The sequence below is a fragment of the Hydractinia symbiolongicarpus genome, chromosome 14 (genome assembly GCF_029227915.1).
Source record: "Hydractinia symbiolongicarpus strain clone_291-10 chromosome 14, HSymV2.1, whole genome shotgun sequence".
Classification (NCBI taxonomy): Eukaryota; Metazoa; Cnidaria; class Hydrozoa; order Anthoathecata; family Hydractiniidae; genus Hydractinia; species Hydractinia symbiolongicarpus.
The window spans coordinates 1,802,949-1,821,704 of NC_079888.1; the positions used below are offsets into that span (position 1 = coordinate 1,802,949).

Here is an 18,756-nt window from a genome sequence, read left to right on the forward strand (position 1 = left end):
AATCAAAACTCAACCTGTATATTAATCAGGCAAAAAGCAAGGAAATTTCTATAAACGGTACTAAATGTGGGACTTCTATAAATAGCAAACCTGGCGGTCTCACGAATAACAGAAACGCCACTAAACGGAAGACGATTGTCAACTTCATTTTCTGAAAGTATTTTGTTCCTACGGACAAACGTCATATATATCGAAGTCATATATATAAGGAAGTTTGTGGTGTTCGAACTTTGCCACTGCCTTAATCAGGATTTTATACCCGTGAACCCGAAAGTCCATACCAAATAATGTGAAATGCAAACAGTAATTAAGGTTCAATAACCTCATTTGGTCTTAGAAAAATCTACTGGCTATGTGCGACATTCATTTCTTTAACGATTTTGTGTTAACTTGTTTAGATGTTTTTAACAAGAGGAAATATCGTGTACAACAATAACTTGCCTTGAAAATGTTTTCATTGACGCAAAGAGGTTCTTCAAAGGTGGTATGAAATGTTTTTATAATTTTGTGCATGCTTTTTTATAAAGCGAAGCAAATAGCGACAAGCAGCCTGCAGTGGGTGTCTTATTTATTGTAGACATTTTGTATTTAGTTCTGTGCATTTTGTTCTGCTAAAATATGTAGCTAGGATCTCATCATTTTTTCTGCGCGAGTTAATAAAAAATTAAACAAGAGTACGACAGGAATTGTTATGCGTGAACCCGCGTGTCTAGCCATCTAATATATTTGAGGATTCAACTTGTGTTCTCTATGTAAGTGTAACTGAGTTAATTGTCGTAAACTACAAATTATATACAAAAATTGTTTTCGAAAAAACATATCTTTTAAATTTTTTTAAAAAATAGTCGGTTGTTTGACAATTATTGAAATACAAATTAATACTAGCTGGGAAACCCGGCGTCGAATCGCCGGGATGAGCCACAAGTAACTGTTGTTGAACACCGTAAGGAGCGCTTAAAAAGAACTGCAAACTGTGCGACACAGTCAGGTGGAGCGCTTTAGTACAGGTATACAGTATGTCGTAATCAAGTAAAGCGCACACACCATTATAGTGTTGCAACTGTAACATATTTTCAAAAAATAACTTTCCCGCAACAAAGGCTGAAATAAAAACACAGTTTACAACCGTTGTGACTCCGTAATAGCAAAAACAATTGGTCAATATTATTTTATTTTGCGGAATAAGTTTTTGTAAAAGTTAGAAAATTAATCGTGACACCGGACTGAGCGCTTAGTACAGCTAAACGGTGTTACACAGGTGTATAGGGATAATACCCTTTCGAAAAAAACTTTCTTGCAGACTCTATATAAATGAAAACACAAGAAACAGTCCTTTGCTTCTTGCACAGGGCTAAGCGGTTAGTCCAGGTAAACATTGTTGCACATTCGTACAGGCGTGATTCCCAAGAAAGTTTCAAAATTAATTGTCACAGTGGGATAACCCGCATAGGCATAACAGCCTCTTCCAAAAAACAGGCTATTGTTAACACTGACCTAACCGCTTAGTACAGTTAAACAGACTTGAAAAGTACCCTTCTCAAAAATAAACTTTATCAACTTCGGTTAAAATTTTATTTGCAAAAAAAGTTTTGCATTTGGCATAAGACTTATTGCTGAGAATATTGCCATATTGATAGCCAAACTCAATTTTTATACTCACACTTTTTAGGTAAATATATGAGCTAGCCAAGTGGCTACATCCTCGACATAAAAATAAATGTTGGGTTGGAGATAAACCTCCTATACGAAACAAAATTAGATATTCGTTCCTAGCCAAAACACCTAAAACTGGTGCGTTTAAGATCTGTACGTAGCTAAAAAACGTGACAATATATTTATCATAACATTTTAGAACATACAAAAAACCAATGCCACAAAAATAAAAAGCTTATAGAAGACAAAAAGGTGAAACAGACTTTCACAAACAGCACTGACCACCATTACTTTAAAAACTAAAATGGCCATCATGTTTCGGTCCTTATATTTCTTCGTTTGCCCAGGCCGCGAAAGTCTTGGATTGCTTTTTCAAAGAATCAAGCGTTTTGATTAGTGTACTTCGTGCAAGCGCTCAAAAAAAAGTAGTAAAACTATCAGTAAAATGTCCCATTTGTTTTCTGTGGCTCATGAGCGAAAACGGCGATTGAGGTCACGGGGGTAAATTATTATTAAAAATGGCGCATTTAAATAATGAATTCATTTTAATCACTTAATTTGTTTTTTAAATTAGAGATTTATCAATTAAATTATGTAAGGAACTAAATTAATTTCTGTAGTTTATTTTGATAAATCATAAGATTTCCAATTAAACAACCCCCTGGTTTCTGAAAATTCGCGGAAAGATCAAAGGAATATCGGTAACTCTTTTGAACAGACAAAATACGGCTATTAAACAGTCAGTTTCTGGCTAGGATTATAATTGAAGTGTATAATTTGTTTCTATTACCACAGTTAATTACAAGGCATTTTTCCGTACTCAGATTCGTATAGTTTTTTATTATTGCATGGATCTGCCTTTGTCTTTTTCTCCAGGTGCCATACAGCTACTCTTCTGAATCTAATTGTTCCTTAAACCGTGAAAAGTTCCGTTTTCCAGAGAGTAAGAAAATTCTCAAAGCTGAATTTTTTGATAAATTAACTAAATTCATGCCTTTTTTCCATTTTACAAATATTTGATTTAACGATAGTTTCTTGGTGAAATGTCTCCTTCTTTTCCCCTTTCCATCGAATAAATATCAAGTTGCCGGAAATCAATCAACAGCTCTGTTTAATTTATTTTAAATTAAGGTTTTTCTTACTTAAAATCACTTATAGACTTTCAGACTTTGCAATCACAAACCTATCGCATTTTGTAATTATTCCATGTTGCAAGCGTGTCCCGTTGCTTGGGTTTTAATGAAACATAGGACGAATCAGGCAATTTATACTCTGGCAGCAATACGAAAATTTCTTTGTGCCAAAATTCTCCGATCTTTATAGCTACGCGCTGTGCTAGCGTTTTATAAGTAACAGTTTCATTGTGGTAGCAATTCTGCGCTAAAGTAATTAAACATATTCAAAACGTACATTACATTCACTTTCTGTCCCGATCCGGTGTTGATTCAACGGATCCATAATACATAATACATACGCTTTTTTGCCAGGGTATCTACCGTGGCCTATTCTTCTAGTGTCTTGTTTTATTTTGCCGTGACAGTGTGGGCTACTAAAAGATAAAATAGAAATCTTTATAGCAATTATTAATCTTTTTGAATCCTCCAAAATCTTAAATACTCGACACGTTTCTAAATTGACCTTAAGGTTTTTTTCTTTCCTACTGTATTTGCACACTATATATATTTTTCTATCCGGACAAAAAATAAAAGTTACAATGCAATTCTTCACAATACCGGTAATTACTATCAACCGCCTTTTGACGTGGATTTAAAATATTTTTCATTATTCTTGTTCTGTCTGCACACGTGCGCTCTGTGGTTATGTTTCAGGACCCATTGCAATAATTTTTGAATAATTTTAACTAGGATATCTCCTACTGGCAATTATGTTATACCTGAAAACACTGTATATAATCAGAGCTAAAAATGCACATCGCATCCACCTTTTCAATCGCGAAAATTATAAAATTATAACTTTACAACTGGTGGTAACGTTTGTGAAACGCAGTTGGTGTGTACATGTGTCGTAGTATTTTGAAGTTTCAAATAGTTTTCAGTTCATGGATGCCAATTTTTGACAGTATTATTAAAGGTGAGAGAAATATAACTTTATCATATTTCTTGTCTTTTATACTTTTGAGTTTCAATATTCTAAACTATATTTCGCTTTTGCTTTTGTAACTGAACTGTTATATTCTCAAAATAGTATCTTATTGCTTCATTTATGTATATTTAAATATTAAATATCTGTATATTTTTAGATAAGAACAATTGTTGCTTGGATGAAATTTGGAACTTAGATGAAGAAAAAATGAACTGAAGATGGGCAAGAAAGCAATTGTTAGCATAGGATGTTTAATGTCAACTTAGAAAAAACATAATTTTAACCATGCTGCCGTTCCTTATTTATGAAACGTAATCACTCACTGATTTAAATCAGTTTAGCTATTGATGTATTGCTTTACTACAAATGTGGAATATCGCATTGTTGTGCTAATGTAAATACAGTTATCTCTCGTTTGGTGTTGTTTAATACAAGGAATGACAGATACAAACATGGACAATTGTTTTTGCTTGGGATTTCCAGATATATGTGACACAAATCTCGTAAAGTTCATCACTCGTTAGAAACTGCATATGGTATAAATACAACCTTTTCACTCGTTCTATCCTACAAAAGTACTACAACAAATTCCTTTCGCCTGGTGATTTTATCCAAAACAAGATTGGTAGTATATGAATGCTTTTCCGATTCTCAAGAATATATTAAAGACAAGACTCAAATGATTTTGGAAGTTTAAAGAAAACTACATTAAAAATTTATTTGTTAATATATAGATATATACGTAGCGATTTCAAATATTTAAAACTGTGAATGTCCTTTCATATGAAACATTTATAAAAACATTTTTCACGGCATACATAAACTGAAACTTTCAAACTGATGGAATGATTTCTGCGGGTAATTTAAAGTACCATCACATCAACTACGTTTCACAAACACAACCACCCACTTTTGCTCCAATATTACGGGGAACAATGTGAAGCAACATTTTGTTCAATTTTTCTTAATGCTTAATTTCTTAATGCTTCTTCTGTAAATTTAGGCCATTATCTTTAATTTTTTATCCGGGTAGGAAATGAGAAGAATGAAATACTTAAGGAAACATCTGGTTTGAGCATTCCTAGAAAATCCTCTTTTTAATTTGTTAAAAACATCCAAATTTAAAATTTTTGCGAAAGTTCCGTATTTTCAATCCAAATGACGTCATATTGTTTTCTTTGCGTCCAGCATTTAAAAGTGTAAAATATATCGTCAGTTAGTTAATCAGAAAAATATAATTTAAGCATGTGTGATTCCATGACCTAATCAAGTTGATTTTTTTGCCTGAACTGAAAATTGGCAAGGTAGCAAAGATTTGTTTATTTTTCTTACTTCTTTTTCCCCAAATTCTCCTGAATTGAGAAATCCTACTAACTTCGTAGCTGAAGAAAAATGTGTGTTTAATATAGATAGCAAAATATCATAGACTAAAGACATATTTTACATCTCAAGCGTATTAAATTAGCTTCTCGTCAAAATACTCTTCAACACCGTTGCCCTTATAACAGTATTCTTATAAAAACGCATGAATATCCTCCAGGTGAATAAAATGTATTAGCGTACGGTGGTGTGAGCTATATACATTATGTGATATTTCAGAATTGTAATTACGAAAATCATCACAGGCAAATGTTTTTCTAGAAACTTTTATAAGATCGGAAGGACATCAATCCCCTTTAACTGCTCAGTTGCAGAAAAATAAAATTAATTTTCTAAGTTACACACATTGGTGGCTTTTATCACTATAATACATACCATTTTCCTTTTGTAGCTTTCGCTAAACGACTTGATGCTGGCAGCAACACTGCCTCCGTTTCTAGAAGAAATTATAGTTTAAAGTTATTAAGAACTTTGAAAAACTGATTATAAAATAAAAGTAAATTACATAAAATTTTACTTACCAAAAAACTTCAATAACTTCATTTTAAACAAAATAATATAAATCGACGACCATAAAGTTTTAATATATGTCATTTGAACATTTACAAAGTAAAATGTGTTTGTCAAATAGTTTATTCCAATTTATTTTCCAGTTATAACGTTAGATAAAACATAATTTAGTAGAATTCTTTTCAGGCTCAGACACGCTTAGGGATGAGAGGGGATGATAATTATGCCACATCCCCCATAGACGTTTTTAGTCATTACTTTTTTCTATGTCTCCTTGAAATTGTTTACTAACGGAAATCGCGCCCTCTTAACAGGAAAAATATGTCCATTTATATCAACCAAAAAAAACAGTACTACTTTTAGAAATAATTAAAGTAAAAAATCCCTGGGTTCGTCTGCGGATCCCAGTTCTGGGGACCGCGGATCGAATCCCGCTCGCTGCTTGGCATTATGTTAGTGATGAACAAAGTAGTTCTTCTTCAATATAAAAAATCCCTGTTGTTTTGTGTTCTCATGTATTTACTAAATGAAATGAATAAGGTTAATATTGATTAGAGGATTTTTGCTAAATTTGCCAAGCTGTAAGTAAAAATCCATGTTTGCTGTTCTTCTTGTTCCTGTATGTACTAACTTAATATCAAGTATGTTAAAATGAGAGACGGTCCATTTGATTTGTATTTTTCGTCTTCCAAAAACACTATTGTGGTTCGTTAATGGTTTCTGGTTCTTGACTTAAAATCTGTTGATTCCGTTGTAAGATTAGCAAAGCTAATAAAAGTCATGTGTCCAACATGTTAAACCAGAAAGAAATGTTATTGTTGGCACAACATGGCTAAATTTTGCTGTTATCTTTAACAAGAATTGCGCATAATAGTTTTTACTATTATATTTCATAAGTAAGCAAGTGCAGCTAGCTAGCTAGCTAACTAGGTAGCTGAAGAAATGTAGGTGTAGTTTAGGCCAGTTAGCTTTAGTTAGTCTGGCCAGTCACAGTCAGTACACAGGGACAGGAAAAACATCATTGTAACTACTTTTATTATATCATTATGTTAGCTGCTAAGCAAATGAAAAATCGATTATCTAAACCAGACATAGAAAAAGTAATTCTCGCCAAAAAACCCTAACATTGCCAGATTAGCCGAAATTTAATATTGTTTATACAAATTGGTTAGTAAACTATTATTAGGAATGAAATCATAGGAAAATTACATGAATATAAGAAATTGTTCTCTTTATACTTATTCGCAAGAATTTATTTATTTCAGCAAAATGAGTAACTCTTAAAATTTGTTGTGAACTTGTCTACTAAAGAAAAAAATCTAAAAAAATTATGAAAACTTCTTTCTGTTTAAAATACTTTTTCCACAAAATTCCTGCGTCCACAAAACTTTCCTCGTAAAAAAAGGCAGCCAGAAAGAGTTAAATTTAAAATTTAAAAAGCTTTCAAAATTTAAATGATATTGAAGATGAATCATACGAATATGATGAATCATGTCTTTTTATTCACGTCTTCGTCTGCATTAAAACTACAAAACTATAGCAGCTATAGGAACATTTGATGCTAAACCACGAGGTTATGCAGTCGGTGAAGTTAAAGTATAAGCTAGCTACAATGCAGTTGTGTCACTTTTAATAACCTGCGTCGAAATTTGACAATGGTCTTTGATGATTATCTATATCTTGATTCCTTTAGTCCATGCTCACTGTCTCTGCAGCCACACCCGCTAAAAATACCCTTTTTACCATCATCCAACTTTGAACTTTGTATAAGTTAATAACTGTAGGTTCTTCTTACTTAAAACGTTTTAATAAAGTTAATATACCACAGAGATGACTATCAGCACTATATCAAAACGTTATTTAAAAGTTAAACGTTATTATTATAAAATACAAAGAATTAGAAAAGAAACAACAGAGCGTTAGACATTCTGCCTTTTTTCCGTATGACACAAAAAATTCTTTGTGAGAAAGTGACAGGGCTATCGAGTCAAACAATAAAACAGGCTAAATTTGTTGCTACAAGCGCCTTACTAGTGCCCAGACTGCGTTGTATAAAAGTCGGTAATATTACTAAGTCACGCTTTTCCCTTTGTTGGGGTGACAAGAGTAAAGAGACTTAATACATTTTTGGATTAAAATATATTTATTTACATAAAAATGAAGGTCTTTAATTTTCGGAATCTAAATAAAGATATAGGTGTATATAAGAATAAAGATATAGGTACAAAATATTTCTATAATACCTTCAGGAAATGAATTTTTGTTGAAATTAATTTTTGCGAAATATATATAAACTTTGCGAAAATTATTTTTTGCGAATTTTTTTTACTAAGAATTTTACCTAAAAATTAGGTCTCGAAAAAATTTATTCCAGTAATGTTTACCAATGTAGTAAAGTTCAGTTAACCGAAATATATCGGCGACAAGACGGCAATGAAAAAGATAAACACACTAAGTAAAAAAAATAACACCATAAAAGACAAGACTTTAAAATTTAAATTTTTCTTTAGTAGGCTTATTTTATTCTGTGGAAATTTGGCTCTAACACGTCGCTGTCGAGTAAAATTTGTATCGAAAATATACTAAATATATATGTTTTAAAACATTTCATACAAAAAGTTTGGAAATATTCGGAAAGCTGGTAGAATATACTCCACTGCTCTTATGAAAAAATACTGATAAAACGGGGTCGGCCAATGGCCGAAAACAAATTGGTGAAGGTCAATGTTTATTTTAACCGAAATGATAAGTTTCAATTCTAGATTTAATCTTCTTTTTGTTTATAATAGTGGAGAGCACGTGCTTTCGTAGCTAATTATGCAGTTGCAGTATTGCAAATTTGATATCTAGCTACCTACAACTAAACACAAAAGTAAAGTTTAAATGTAAAATAGGTGTTTCCAGAAAATTTTAATGTTTCAAAAAAAACTGCATAGCAGAATATGAATTAAACTATAATAAATAAACCTTAAAAAATTAATGTAGTATTGAAAGATATTTTGCTGTAGTATGCACGGGTATTATCTGTAAAAAACTACCTCCCGCAAAAATCAAGTTAAACTCATATGAAAGACCTTTGAAAGTTATGTAGGAATCTTCTTACTGTTTTTAAGAAACCTTCGTCTTAAAACGTGTGTTTTCTGTTATAAGCATTAATAAAATTTATGTAAAATTTTTTGCCCTATCAAAACTATTAAATACAACACCCACACGGGGCTAATTTTTATCGCGTAGAATCTAAAGTCGTGTTTGCTACCATTTTAAAAATAAAATGTAAATAAGGTGGTACGTGACACTAATGTCTTCCCACACATGGAAAATATGTACTTTTGTCACAAAAACAACATACTTCTTCCATTCTCTTCATTGTAGTTTTATTTAAAACCAAAAAAAATATTGCTTTGGTCAAAACTTTTTTAAAATACAGCTATTTTCTTTTTCAAGTGCTATTAGTTTTTTTCTTCGAAAATGCGCACTCAAGTATCCTAAAAACATATTACATGAATGTCTGTGTGAAATAAGTATAAAGCCAGCAAAAACACGTTCGGTAACAATTGAATATCCAAATACTATCTATTGGTTGCCGAAACAAGTGAATTATGTAATAAAGAGAAATCTTACCCTTGGCAAATGCACCTGGAATTCGTAACGTCGGCGCTCGTTATCTCAACTGCTCGTTCTCTTGAACTTTCTTTATCTCGGCCTATTCTTACGGTCCCTTAAGTACATTTTATTACGTTATCTCGACATTCTCTGTAAACCAAACATTCGAACGTGCGAATTTCTCAAACTTTCTCAAAATCAAAATTTGAAAAAAACCTACCCGAGTTACAAGAAAAGGATCCTAACTTGTTACATAAAGAGTTAACAGCAGAGGAATTTGTTCACATTGAATTTCAGGTTATCGCAACAGATAACCTGTTCACAGATGAAGAAATTATTTAATCTGTAATACACGTAGATGACAAAGAGGGTCAGAATAAAGATGACAAAATTAAAGTGTATGATTAACCCATTGTAAAGCCATTGAAAATCATGGTTGATGCCGCCATAGAAACATTAAGAACTTCTTCCCTTTTAGCGGCAACGGCAACGACATGCACTCTTCATTACAGCGTTTAGAATACTTTTTAAATAAGGAAAGAAAGCAAAGGAAAGTAGTATTTTGAATTTTTTTAATTGATTAAATACATATAGTATGAGAATAGTAATAATTAATTTAAATAATTTTTCTAATGTGTGCATGACATTGACAAACTTTCCTTATCTCGACATTTCTCACGATTGACGTTTCTTATCTCGACTATCCACCATCTCGAGCTTTGTTTACCTTGACCTTTTTCACCATTCCCGTGGAAAGACCAACACACTGCAAATTCGTGTCATGTCTCAACAAATTTCTTCGTTATTTTTGTATATAGAACAAGAGATTAACCGATGTTTAATGAAGAAATAGTATACTATGGGAAAGTTGGAAACTGACGCACTTGTTTAGCTATTAAAATGAAATTAAGAAACATGGTCTGTCTATTTTTTAATGAAGCCTACGCGACTTTTAATTATTTTGACGTCACGCATAATTTCTATTACGAACGTTTTAAACCAATTGAATTTTGACCACATTGAAGTGTTTTGTTTTTTCGAATAAATCAAAGTGTTTTAAATAAAAATGTCTTAATATTCTACGCGAAAAACGTCATGCATGATTGGTGAAAAGAACCAATTAAGAAATTTAAAAATAATATTTACAAATTTATCGGCAACTTTTTAAGGTCTTTCATATAAAATCAACTTGATTTTTTACGGGGAGGAAAGCTTCAAACTCACACAATTCATTTATATAATTACTTAGAAAATAACTTGAAGAATTCATCAAAAGTTCAGTTTTTAAAAGGTTTTTTGAGAAAAAAGATACGAGAGAATACTGTAATTGTTTACCAACCAACGTAATTGCTTCTTGTAAGCATCAATATACAATCAATCAATATACAAACTACGCCGAAAGTGTATACATCTAAATAATTTTTACTTACCACTTAAACTAATGTTGGTGATTCTATAAAAATCACTTTGTGTTTTCTAAAAAGATTTTATATAAATTTATTAAAATTCACAGAAGAAATTTTATTATTTGAGTGCAGCAACAGTACGATAACAAAAGGTTATTTACGTCAAAGTATTGTTTCCACGAGAGACACTCCATGTCAATTTGCGTTTTAACGAGAGACTCAGACATTTTCATATATCTTACTAAGGGGTACGGATGGACACAGACGCATCTGGAAACGGACGCAGTCTCAGAACTTTTTCATCTCATAATGTTAGACACCGGCAGCTTGTCGCCCCATCTAGAAGGAGGAATACGTAATGTAGTAAATAGATATACATATATATTAAAGTGGATTAAATTAAAACAGAAGCATACCCATATCCGTGTAATGCTCTTCAACTAGAAACATAAATTTATATAAGCTGATAAGAAGAAGAAATCATAAACATATAGATGTATAAGTAAGTGGTTTAATATCTCCAATTTTAGAAGGTAGGTTTTGCGTAAAATTTACAACTTAACGTAAGGTAATTTGAGGTTTAAGTATCAAATGCTGACATTTTATCTATCACTGAGCATGAGATATCATATGAACTACCTAGCAGTGGACAATCTTGGGAAGCAGGTGACCAGAATACACTTTTTTCGAATTAGATTAATTTTTTGTAAAATCTTTATCAGTTCTCGAGATAATTGTGTTTCAAGCTGCGCTAATTGTGCGAAATTATGACGTCATAAACCAGCATTACGCATAATTATAGTAACTAAATATTGAAATTTATGTAAAATATTCAAAACGCGTTGAAGTGAAAAGATTTTTAACTCTATATGGCTTGTCAAAATGTTATATATAACACCCTCGCAGACCAAACTCATGACATCATGCATAATTAGTGAATCTTCTTAGTCCAAATTCTAAAGAAGCAATCAAGAATTTTTAAAAAAATGTGTATAATACCACCAAAAACAGCCTTAATATGGTCTTAAGATAAAACAACAAAATTATAAAAATCATGAAAACACCATGGAAATTCTGGTAAAATGCTACGTAGCTTAGCGGTCAGTGCTTACAACCCGTGTGACCACCGAATGAAAACTAGAAATTTTGACTGGAAAATTTTTTGAACCGATTTAATATAACACATATACAAAAAAATTATATTTCGTACCATTTTTCTCCTTTATCCAAAAATCTAAAAAATTAAAAAATTAGACGTGTGGCTAGTTCACGTATAAGTATTTGAAAAGTCGTATAATATAATTTATGACGAATTTAATTCTTTTCTCCACGTTGTGCTTTCTGGTACGTAAAGGAAAAAACAATATTTTAATCACATTTCGCGAATGTTGTTCTGCCGCACATCCCATGTTGAATGTGGAAATATCTGAGAAGCTCGCTCAATTCTTGTGAATGAATAGGAACAAAAGGTTTTTTTGTCTATTTTGATCGAAGCATTTCAGTAAAATCTTTTTCCAGATCTAAGCGAGCTAACCGCAAGCGAAGCCCATTGGCCATTTGAGCGAGCGTAAATATTTTGGCCAGGAAACATTATTCCAAAGGTAGTCAGCTGTTCACTTTATTGCAAAGCAATTGAGCTTAGCGAGCGATGCGAAATGGTGGAGCAGGTTTGCTACGCGAAGTATACCAAGAGAATTATTCAGATTCTCAAAATTTCGATGAAAAAATATCATAAAATCAGCGTAAGGTATAACTAATATTGTTCTTGATCAACAAATTTTGCTTGCAACATAAGACAATAAGCGTATTTGAAAATATTTTTCCTACTTGCGTCTTTTTGAAAATTAATTGTATGTTTGTTGGTTTTGCGTACTGGTGCTGATGTGAAATGTGCAAATCGAAATTGGAAATCGAACACGACGTTTAAATTTTCTTCTCTCAAGGAACAGAAGATAAAAACATAACGGACAACATAACATAACGTAATACGTTTTCACAAGACGTTCGTATGTTTTTTGATTGCTTTCATCGTCTATGTTCTTTTTTCATGTTCATTTTGGTTTTATTGAAGTTTGGTAATTACAAGTTGTTTATATCTAGCGTCTATTCTTCAAGTTGATACAATATATATTACTTACCATCATTTTCTAAATCATCATCAGACGATTGGTCTTTCTTGCAACTAAAAAGTTGTGAAATAATGCGTAAATAACTAACTGTAAAGTTGTTTATATCTAGCGTCTATTCTTCAAGTTGATACAATATATATTACTTACCATCATTTTCTAAATCATCATCAGACGATTGGTCTTTCTTGCAACTAAAAAGTTGTGAAATAATGCGTAAATAACTAACTGTAAAGTTGTTTATATCTAGCGTCTATTCTTCAAGTTGATACAATATATATTACTTACCATCATTGTCCAAGTCGTCATCAGACCATTGATCTTTTTTTGCAACTAAAAAGTTGTGAAATAATGTGTAAATAACTAACTGTAGTGTAACGTGTCTTTTAAAAAAGTGTTGATAAAATGACTTAATTATAGGGCTCTGACAGGTATGGTACCTTTCATTTAACATGCAGCTGTCTATATTAGATAATTATATAAAGCATTAACAAGCAAATAACAAAAAGAGAATCGGAAAAACTAGTAATTACACAAAATGTTAGCCTTTTTCTATTTTATTGTATCATTATTATTATTATTATGTTGTGTTTTTAAGCACGTTTGATTGCCTCCATATTTAAAATTTCAATCTTTTTAAATTTAATAAAAAAACAACTTACTTTTCAGGTGGGCAGGGCCAACTACCTCTAAATTTACACTAAAAAGGGTTTATGAAAGATTCGTATATTTTCGTATACTTTCGTATATATAGCACCAAATAATACTGAGACAGAAAAAAAAAAAAGGATCACCGCTTACCTTTCCCTTTTCTTTTCCCTAAAAATTAAAAAGAAATTTAAAACAACTAAAATTTAAATAAATATAATTCTTATAGCATAAAAAATGGGATTAGAAAAGAAAATATTTTCTGTAGCCAACCGACATCGTTTTAAATTCATCAAAAATATTATTATTTTGTATTAAACATTCTATGCATCAAACACAATATTATTGTTTGGCATGAAGCGCCTAAAACATAATGACATTCAAGGAAGGTTTCCATTATAGTCGTACATTTGCTCAACACTTTATGTTAATAAAAGCCAAACTTTAAAATAGCAAACCACTTATACTTACTTATTCTTATTGGCGTGAAGACTGTATCAAACCTGGAATTTCTTCTTCTTCTTCTTACACAATATGCTACCACATTTAACTCTATCGAAGTTTACAACATTTCATTAAACAAACTTTAATGATTTCCGTTTTTTTTAACACCAATGAATGCAGTACAATTGATGGTAGTTGAAACATATGTATTTCCATAACTATTGGCTGTTAATCTTCCTTCTGCAGAATATTTCCCGCTGTATTTTTTTGAATAAAAAAAATGCTTCTCTTTGTACCTTTCATTACTTGCCACCAGCAGGGCGAGTGTTTTACTTTGCATTTTCAAAAAGAAGAGTAACTTGGGAATTACTTCTCTTCCAAAATGCCAAAATAAGTTTATCATCCATGTTTTCCCTGCGTGTATAAGTACTAGTATATCCTATACGATTACGTACCGACTCTCGACGTACTAACTGAAACTAAAAAAGAAAGAAATTTAATATTACACAAATATTATGTAAATCGTTAAATAACATAATTATTGAGATTGTTATGAATATGCCACGACATGAACTATTACCTTAAACATTTCATCATACTTAACGTTGAGCATTTACATACAACAGGTCTCTCTGCTCTACTTAACACAAGGTGTTGTTATTTTGGGAATAAAAAAGTAGAGAAAAATTGGTTTTTTCCTACATTTTTCTTAAATAAAATGGATTGCGCAATTGTTCACATTTCCTTGAATTTCATTGGTTAAAAAGCTGAAGAGAAGAAATACGCGCTGAAAAAGTCGAGTGAGTTAAACTTTTTGAGAACAGCTCGGGAGCATCTTTTTACGTCGAGTCAGCGGCCATTCTACTTCATTACGTATGCTCGAAGCGGAAAATGCAGTCGTATTGAAACCTACCTTTAAAAAGGTGTGCGAAAGAAAGACTGTGCCGAAATGGAGAACAAGTAAAAAAATAGCAATTTCTTTCATTCAAAATTAATCATAAAATTAATTGCACCTCACAATCCTTGTGTCGACATAAATAAACAAAAACTTAGCACAACAAAAGCACAGTTCACACAGAGTTAACCAACAAAACAATAATATATTTTGGGTGTAGACCGAAATTTATGAACTGTCTGCAAGTGTACGAATTTTATTAACTGTCTGTAAGTGTACAGAGTTTCCTTATTATCTAAAAAGCGAATCACTTGCCATTAAATTTGTTTCGGCAAAAAATCTTGAATATTTTTTTTATTGACGGACTTTGCTTTGATGAACTTGCTTGCATTCATTTTTATTGTTACATTAAGAGATCACTGAAATCACTGAAAATAATTATTTTATCATTTTCTAAAGTTCCGAACTAGAAAATTGTAAAGGGAAACTTTATTGCAGTTAAATGATATTCTGTCAATATGCTTGTAAAATCATTAAACATGGCGGAACGCGGTAAACAATAATATGAAGTTCATTGCACATGCTGTGGCTGTTTAATAATGTTGATATGCCTCATATAAAAATCTTAAGAAAATAAAATTCTTAAGAAGGATGTGTTGATGAAAATACATTTCAACAGCAGATTCTCTCTAAAACCAATTGTAATTGATTATTGGGATTGTTTTGTTGTTTTCCAATTTTTTTTACAATTGATGAAAAGGGGGAAACGCTGCAAAATACTGATTTTCCTCAAAGTAACACATCGATTATGTCCATGCTTTTCAATTATCTTTGCGTTGACAATGGGTTAAAGAAGTTTGAAATAATAGTCTTTACTCACTTCCTACCTCCATTTCTTCGTTCTCTGAGAAAACTAAAATTCTTTACACAGTAGTAAAAAGTTACCGTACCAGGTAGATTCATCGTATCTTCCCAATCTACAGGATCTAAAGAGAAATGTTAATGATATATAGCTTTAAAAAATGTTTTTATACAGGATTAACAAGATGCTTTAAAACTAGGTTTGCAAATCGACGAATAAATTCAGAATATTCTCATCCTCTCTAAGCCCACCTGCTATATTTTAGTGATTGTCAATTGTATGTAATTTGTATTTCAAATATTCTGAGCAATTTTAATATAGGAATAATATAAAAGCTACTTTTAATTATAAAAATATTACTTTCTTGTAAAACAAACCAACCAACATCGTTTTAAATTCATCAAAAATATTTTATTATTTTGTATTAAACATTCTATGCATGAAACACAATATTATTGTTTGGCATGAAACGCCTAAAACATAATGACATTCAAGAAAGGTTTCCATTATAGTCGTTCCATTATAGTCGTACAATTGCTCAACACTTTATGTTAATATAACCCAAACTTTAAAATAGCAAATCACTTATACTTACTTATTCTTATTGGCGTGAAGACTGTATCAAACCTGGAATTTCTTCTTCTTCTTCTTACACAATATGCTACCACATTTAACTCTATCCAAGTTTACAACATTTCATCAAACAAACTTTAATGATTTCCGTTTTTTTAACACCAATGAATGCAGTACAATTGATGGTAGTTGAAACATATGTATTTCCATAACTATTGGCTGTTAATCTTCCTTCTGCAGAATATTTCCCGCTGTATTTTTTTTGAATAAAAAAAATGCTTCTCTTTGTACCTTTCATTACTTGCCACCAGCAGGGCGAGTGTTTTACTTTGCATTTTCAAAAAGAAGAGAAACTTGGGAATTACTTTTCTTCCAAAATGCCAAAATAAGTTTATCATCCATGTTTTCCCTGCGTGTATAAGTACTAGTATATCCTATACGATTACTTACCGACTCTCGACGTACTAACTGAAACTAAAAAAGAAAGAGAAATTTAATATTACACAAATATTATGTACATCGTTACCAACTTACTTTTCAGCTTTTCAGGGCCAATTAATCCTTTTCCCTTTCTTTTCCCTGAAACTTAAATTTCCTGTTAATAGAATTAAGTCTGGATCATATCATACTTAACGTTGAGCATTTACATCTAACAGGTCTCTCTGCTCTACTTAACACCAAGTACCTTTCTAAAAGGTGTTGTTATTTTTGCAATAAAGAAGTGTAGAAGAAATTGTGGTTCATTGTTCACATTTCCTTGAATTTCATTGGTTAAAAATCTCAAGAAAAAAAGTAACAAAGTTTCAATAAACGTTGTCCCTTCTTTCATTCAAAATTAATCATATAATTAATCGGACCTCACAATCCTAGTGACAACATAAATAAATAAAATCTTAGCAAAACAAAAGCACAGTTTCGGCAAAATTTCTTGAATAATTTTTTTATTGGCGGACTCTGCAATGAACTTGCATTTTTATTGCTAACTACAATTCTCCCAAAAATTTACAAGGAATTTTCTCTTGTATTAACAAATAAGAACGTAGCTGAGTTAACGTTGCTACATGTAATAATTATTGTATAGAAAGTAGTACTTATATTTTTACGACCCATTCTAAATTAGTTCTGCTAAAAACAACTGCAAAAACAGCAACACGCAACACCAACAGCAAAGACTGTAAGCACAACAGCAAAATGTGACCCCAAAAAATCCATCAAAACGATAAAAATTCGTCGCTCTCTAGAGAATAAAATACAAAAGGCACTAACACATTAATAGGGTCTCCATCCTTGACTCTCCATCCACAGCCTTTATTAATATAATGTGATTTAAACGGAGATATTAGAAAAGGGACCCGGTTTAAAAGTACTTTGACAGGACGTTGTCCTTTCTTCCATTCAAAATTAATCATATAATTAATCGGACCTCACAATCCTAGTGTCAACATAAATAAATAAAATCTTAGCAAAACAAAAGCACAGTTTCGGCAAAATTTCTTGAATAATTTTTTTATTGGCTGACTCTGCAATGAACTTGCATTTTTATTGCTAACTACAAATCTCCCAAAATTATACAAGGAATTTTCTCTTGTATTAACAAATAAGAACGTAGCTGAGTTAACGTTGCTACATGCAATAATTATTGTATAGAAAGTAGTACTTATATTTTTACGACCCATTCTAAATTAGTTCTGCTAAAAACAACTGCAAAAACAGCAACACGCAACACCAACAGCAAAGACTGTAAGCACAACAGCAAAATGCGACCCCAAAAAATCCAACAAAACGATAAAAAATTCGTCGCTCTCCAGAGAATAAAATACAAAAGGCACTAACACATTAATAGGGTCTCCTTCCTTGACTCTCCATCCACGGCCTTTATTAATATAATGTGTATTAAACGGAGATATTAGAAAAGGGACCCGGTTTAAAAGTACTTTGACAGGACGTTGTCCTTTCTTTCATTCAAAATTAATTATATAATTAATCGGACCTCACAATCCTAGTGTCAACATAAATAAATAAAAACTTAGCAAAACAAAAGCACAGTTTCGGCAAAATTTCTTGAATAATTTTTTTATTGGCTGACTCTGCAATGAACTTGCATTTTTATTGCTAACTGCAATTCTCCCAAAAATTTACAAGGAATTTTCTCTTGTATTAATAAATAAGAACGTAGCTGAGTTAACGTTGCTACATGTAATAATTATTGTATAGAAAGTAGTACTTATATTTTTACGACCCATTCTAAATTAGTTCTGCTAAAAACAACTGCAAAAACAGCAACACGCAACACCAACAGCAAAGACTGTAAGCACAACAGCAAAATGTGACCCCAAAAAATCCAACAAAACGATAAAAAATTCGTCGCTCTCCAGAGAATAAAATACAAAAGGCACTAACACATTAATAGGGTCTCCATCCTTGACTCTCCATCCACAACCTTTATTAATATAATGTGTATTAAACGGAGATATTAGAAAAGGGACCCGGTTTAAAAGTACTTTGACAGGACGTTGTCCTTTCTTTCATTCAAAATTAATCATATAATTAATC

At 31.5% G+C, this 18,756-nt stretch overlaps 1 long non-coding RNA gene across 1 annotated transcript; it reads right to left on the minus strand.

Annotated features, from left to right (window-relative positions):
* Positions 1-7,741: 7,741 nt before the first annotated feature.
* Positions 7,742-18,734, minus strand: LOC130625988 (uncharacterized). The gene is made up of 11 exons (XR_008981787.1): positions 16,226-18,734; positions 13,901-15,754; positions 13,583-13,600; positions 13,444-13,481; positions 13,070-13,114; positions 12,932-12,975; positions 12,794-12,837; positions 11,072-11,095; positions 10,817-10,994; positions 10,680-10,725; positions 7,742-7,827 (listed from the first exon to the last, which is right to left on the minus strand). It is a non-coding gene; the product is annotated as an uncharacterized LOC130625988 (long non-coding RNA).
* Between the last annotated feature and the right edge of the window lie 22 nt (positions 18,735-18,756).